Raw genomic sequence first — 6,432 nt, forward strand, 5'->3', positions numbered from 1 at the left:
ATGCCAGAAGGGGATATGGTTCTGGCAGAGGTAGAGGATAGTCCTTTGGCAGAGGTAGGACTGCCAACAGCAATGAAGAGGGCAGTAGTTCGAAAACTTTGGGACAGATTGAAAGGGAAGGTAACACTAGAGGAGGAAGGTCATACCAACGAGGAAGAGGTAATGGCAGAGGCAGAGGAAATGCCTGTCAGTGTTACAAGTGTCACAAGTGGGGACACAAGTCCTTTGAATGTCCTGAAAATGAACAAACTGGACAGAGGGGAGCATATGTTGCTCAGTCCGATGAAGCAGAGGAACCGCTACAGGAGGTGGAAAATATGCCTGAAACGGGGGAAGCCTTGGTGTTGAACAAGGTGTTATTGAAACCAACTAAGGAAGTAGCTGATCAGACACGGAGGAAAGCATTGTTCCGCACTGTGTGCAAGTCACATGGGAAATGTTGCAAATTAATCATAGACAGTGGAAGTACTAATAATCTGGTAGCTACTGAAATGGTGGAGAAATTGGGTTTGAATAATTTGAAGCACCCAACTCCATATAGGGTGTCTTGGTTGCCAAAAGGGCACCAACTGCTGGTCGATGAGCAGTGCGAAGTAAAGTTTCATACTCGCAAGTACAAGGACAAGGTGACTTGCGATATCATGCCGATGGACGTGTGCCATATTCTGCTGGGCAGACCATGGCAGTATGATAGGAAGGTCGTCCATGACGGGGAAATAAAATGCTACAAGTTTGTTAAAGATGGGATAAATAATACGCTAGTGCCCATGAAGGAAGAGGATGCTGCAGAAACCAGTGGAACAAAAGCATTACTGTTAGGTGGAAAAGAGTTTCTATGATAGATTGAGGATAATGAGGTAAAATATGCAGTTGTGTGAAGGCCAAAAACAATATTGATACATACTGAGATTACTAACTTACCTGTAGAGATACAGGACATGTTGCAGGAATTTAGTGATATTGTGGTAGATGATCTACCAGACAAATTTCCACCAAAGCGGAGCATTAGTCACCATATTGATTTCATTCCAGGAGCCAATTTGCCAAACAAAGCGGCTTACTGGATGAGTCCGAAGGACAATGAGGAAATTAGGAAGCAGGTGCAGGAGTTGTTGGATAAAGAGTTGATTCGGGAAATTCTAAGCCCTTGTGCCGTTCTGACTGTTTTAGCTCCCAAGAAAGGAGGTGAGTGGCGGATGTGCACTGATTCCCGCGAAATTAACAAGATCACTATTAGGTACAAGTTTCCTTTACCTCAGATGGATGATATGATGGATTGTTTGAGTGGAGCAGCATACTTTTCAAAGATAGACTTGAAAAACGGCTACCACCTAATCAGGATTCGAGAAGGTGACGAGTGGAAGACAACTTTCAAGACTAATGAAGGCTTATATGAATGGTTGGTTATGCCATTTGGAATGAGCAAATGCCCCCAACACGTTCATGTGTTTGATGAATGAGATGTTGAAAGAATTCATTGGTAAATTTGTGATTGTATATCTGGATGATATACTTATATTCAACAAAACAAAGGAAGAGAATTTTCGACATGTCAGGTATGTATTAGAAAAATTATAGCAAAATAGATTGCTGATAAATTTGAAGAAATGTTCTTTTTTCAAGAAAGAATTAATTTATTTGGGATTTGTGATTTCCGAGAATGAACTAAAAATGGATCCAGAGAAGGTTGCAGCCATAGTTAGCTGGTCGTCTCCCAAGAGTTTGTTTGAGGTACAGAGTTTTCATGGATTGGCAAGTTTTTATCGTAAATTTATTAAAAATTTCAGTGGAATTTGTGCACCCATGGTGGACACCATTAAGAAGGCAAATCAGCCTTTTCATTGGAAAGAATCGGCTGAGAAGAGTTTTCAGCTGCTGAAAAGGAAGATCACTGAAAACCCAATTTTAAGATTACCAAACTTTAACAAACTTTTTCAAGTTCACTGTGATGCCAGTGGGACAGCCATTGGTGCAGTACTTAGCCAAGAAGACAACCCAATAGCCTACTTCAATGAGAAATTAAATGAAAGTAGGCAGAAGTACACGTCTTATGACAAAGACTTTTATGCAGTCGTCCAAGCACTAAAGCATTGGAGACATTATCTACTGGCCAATGAATTTGTCTTATTTTCAGAGAATTCTGCATTACAGTATATTATGCAACAACATAAGTTGAACCATGAATATGTGAAGTGGGTGGAGTGCTTGCAGAGTTTTACATTTGTGTTGAAACACATCAATGGTCAAGCCAACAAAGTGGCAGATGCATTAAGCAGGAGGAATTTGATCCTACAGGAAAGTACGACACAAGTATTATGATTTGAACATCTTAAGGACTTGTATGAAACAGATACAGATTTTAAGGAAGCCTATGAAGCTTGCAAAAATCCACTGTTGAGGGATAAAGTTCATGGTTGGACTATAATATGCAGGAGGGGTTGCTATTCAAAGGAGGGCAGTTGTGTATCCCAGAATGTTCTATGAGAGAGAACTTAATCCAGGAAAATCATAATGGAGCTTTAGCAGGGAATTTTGGCATAGACAAGAATTTGGATCAGTTGAGCCACTTTTACTATTGGGCGAAGATGAGTAGAGATGTACAAAAGTTTGTGACTAGGTGCAAAGTGTGTCAACTTGCAAAGGGACACAACCAGAACACAGGGTTGTATACACCCTTACCTATCTCGAATAGACCATGGGACTCAGTCAGTTTAGACTTTGTCTTAGTTCTACCGAAGACACAACGGGGATTTGATTCCATCATGGTGGTGGTGGATCGTTTCACCAAAATGGCATATTTCATTCCTTGCAGGAAAACCAGTGATGCTACACATGTAGCACACTTGTTTTTCACAGAGATAGTTAGATTACATGGCTTGCCGAAGTCTATTATTTCGGACCGAGACGTAAAGTTTACAGGTCATTTTTGGCGAACCTTATGGAAAACTTTAGACACCAAACTGAACTTCAACTCAGCTTATCACCCATAGACTGATGGGCAAACCGAAATGGTGAACCGAAGTCTGGGAAATCTACTAAGGAGTTTTGTTAGGTCCCTATACTACTAGTGTAACCCATTATTTTTATTAGTATAACCCACTTATTATATTGATGTACCCATGTAGTGCCCATATTGTTACTATTGTACCCCATAGAAGCCCACTATTGTTATTATTATGCCCTTACATTATTATTGTTATGTCGGCTCTAATTATGTTATGACCCCTTAGACTCCTATATATAGAAAGGAGGTCTTTTCATTTGTATCATCCAAGAATTGTTCATTTATGTAATTTAAAGGAGGTTTCCCCCTCGAAGAGGCTGAATTCTAAGGCGTTGATCTTTCTTTTCTATCTTTTCTTGAGCTGGTTTCATAACATTTGGTATCAGAGCTTTGGATTCTAGGGTTTCGCTGCTCCAAACAGGTCATCGTGGAATTTTCGCTATAACTTTTTTTCTGTGACGTTTCAGAAGTCGCAAAAAAAACCCATTTGAGAAGAAATCGCGCTGAACCTTGGGTCCAAATTTCAGAGCTTTTCGCGCGATATTTTCGGAGATATGATCTGAGGAAGTTGGTATTTTTGCAGACTCCTGAATTACATTCAAAACAGGTGACCTGGGGAAAATTGTCATAACTTTCTCTCTGGGAATCAGATTGAAATTTTGTAAGAAGGTACAGAAAGAGGACGGACTGTAGTTTCTTGTATATCTTTTCCAAAACCAAATATCGAAAATTGTACACATGGCACTTCATACAACTTCGCTCTTCTGGAAAGGTCTATAATCAGGTCATCTTGGGAGATTGTGCATAACTCTTTCTTGGAGAATCCAATTTGGATCAGACTGGTGGCATTGAAAATAGGACACAGAGGGCTACTACAGGTCACAATTTCAGAACTTAAAGATCCGAAAGTACAGAGTTACAGTCATTTCAAGGTAGAGCTCCTAAAATCAAGAAAAAGCAAGATGAGGAAGTTTGATGGCAAGGATCCGGTAAATTGGATACTTCAGATGGAGCAATATTTTGATATACATGGTGTACAACTGTTACAAAAGGTATGTATTGCATATTCATATTTAGAACCAGATCAATTTTTATGGTACAAAGAGCTTTTTTCTCGTAAACAACTTGTTACGTGGTCAATTTTCACGGAGGAAATGATAGCACATTATGAGGATACAAAGAGCAACACCTTCTTTAGAGCAACACCACAACAATTGGAAAGAGTAAAAGGGCTTTGTGACATAGTGGAAAGAAAAATTATGGAAACCAGGAAGTGTACCCCTCACAATTATAAAGATGGAAGTGTTATTTCTCCTAGCCTTCCACAACCTACAAGGGTTACACCACAACAATTGGAAGAAAAAAGAGAAAAAGGGCTTTGTTACAATTGTGATAGCAAATGCACTAAAGGTCATAAGTGTGCTGAGAAGAAATTATTTTACATAGAATATGAAGAGGAGGAAGAAAAGGATCAACAAACAACAAAAGAAGAAGATATACGCCAGGACCCCACCCCAGAGAAAGAAGAAATGAATCAGACCATATCTTGTAAAGCATTGGCAAGAATTACCACTCCTAAAACTCTAAAGATAGAAGGACATATCAAGAAGAAAAAGGTGCAAGAAGTGAAAGATCACATCGAGAAAGAAGAAATGAATCCAACCATATCTTGTAATTCATTGTTTGAAATTACCACTCTTCAAACTATCAAGATAGAAGGACATATAAAGAAGAAAAATGTTCAAGAAGTGAAAGATAACATCGAGCATCAAGAAATAAATCCGACCATATCTTGTAAAGGATTGGAAGAAATTACCACTCCTCAAAATCTAGAGATAGAAGGACATATCAAGAAGAAAAAGGTTCAAGCAGTGAAAGATCACATCGAGCATCAACAACAATTTCTCCAACGTTTAAAGGATAACGCCACTTCGGTGCAAAATCAAATGAAACAACAGGCACTTAAAAAATGGCGACCTTACCGAATCGGAAGACTCTTCAAGGATGAGGATGTGGAAGCATTGTTTTGTGCTATTTATATTATCCAACCAGATTGGATAAACGAAGCAAGGGATGAATGGAAGAAGGACGAAGAAGTATGGCCACTTATTCAAAAGTTGCAAAAGATCCCAATTCAAACAATATTGCCAGAAATTAAAGAGGAAGGAAAAATCATATTGGAACCTAGAGCAGTCATAGAAACAAGAACTCGACAGCTATGAAATCGATCAATTTCAGAGTATCTCATCAAGTGGAAGAACTTACCCGCTGAATATTCCACATGGGAGGACAAGAATTTTATACAGAAGCATCAAGAACTACTCAAGCGTTGAGGACAACGCTTTTTGAAGGAGAGGGGCATGTTAGGCCCCTATACTACTAGTGTAACCCATTATTTTTATTAGTATAACCCACTTATTATATTGATGTACCCATGTAGTGCCCATATTGTTACTATTGTACCCCATAGAAGCCCACTATTGTTATTATTATGCCCTTACATTATTATTGTTATGTCGGCTCTAATTATGTTATGACCCCTTAGACTCCTATATATAGAAAGGAAGTCTTTTCATTTGTATCATCCAAGAATTGTTCATTTATGTAATGTAAAGGAGGTTGCCCCCTCGAAGAGGCTGAATTCTAAGTCGTTGATCTTTCTTTTCTATCTTTTCTTGAGTTGGTTTCATAACAAGTTTGGTTAGTGAAAATTCTCGGCAGTGGGATCGTGTACTTGCACAAGTGGAATTTTCTTATAATAATTCACCCAACAGAAGCACAGGTAGTAGTCCTTTCCAGATCCTATACAGAATGCACCCACGTGGAGTACATGAGTTGCGGGATTTGGGTCATTTGGAGCGCATGAGTGTTGATGGTGAAGATTTCACAAAGGCAATCAACGATCTTCATGAATAGGTAAAATTAAAATTATAAGATAGCAGCCAAAAATACAAACAGAAAGCAAATTTGAAAAGGCGGGAGGTACAATTCAATGTAGGGGACCTGGTACTAGCACACCTACACAAGGAGAGGTTTCCTAAAGGTGAATACAACAAGTTAAAACTGAAAAAAATCTGTCCTTACAGGATTCTCTGAAAGTTTTCTGTGGACGCTTATGAGTTGCAGTTACCTCTAGGTATAGGAATCTCGCCCATTTCTAATGTGGCAGATCTGTACCCATACATTGCTGCTCTTGAAGAAGACAGTTCGGAAAGACGAACACGAGACACCCAGAATGAGAACGACTCGTGGATTAAACAGATGCCTCCAGCAAAGCCTTTAGAGATCGAACAGATCCTAGACACCCAGGTGGCTAGGCAGACTCGAAGAAAAGAATATTTGCGGTACTTGGTCAAGTGGAAGGACCATCCTATTGAGGATAGTTCTTGGTTAGATGCTGGCCAGATTCAAAGTGCTGGGTACTCTAT

This window comes from Pinus tabuliformis, chromosome 7, assembly GCF_031772625.1.
Source record: "Pinus tabuliformis cultivar Carrire ecotype Pingquan chromosome 7, CPIR1, whole genome shotgun sequence".
In the NCBI taxonomy this organism is placed as follows: domain Eukaryota; kingdom Viridiplantae; phylum Streptophyta; class Pinopsida; order Pinales; family Pinaceae; genus Pinus; species Pinus tabuliformis.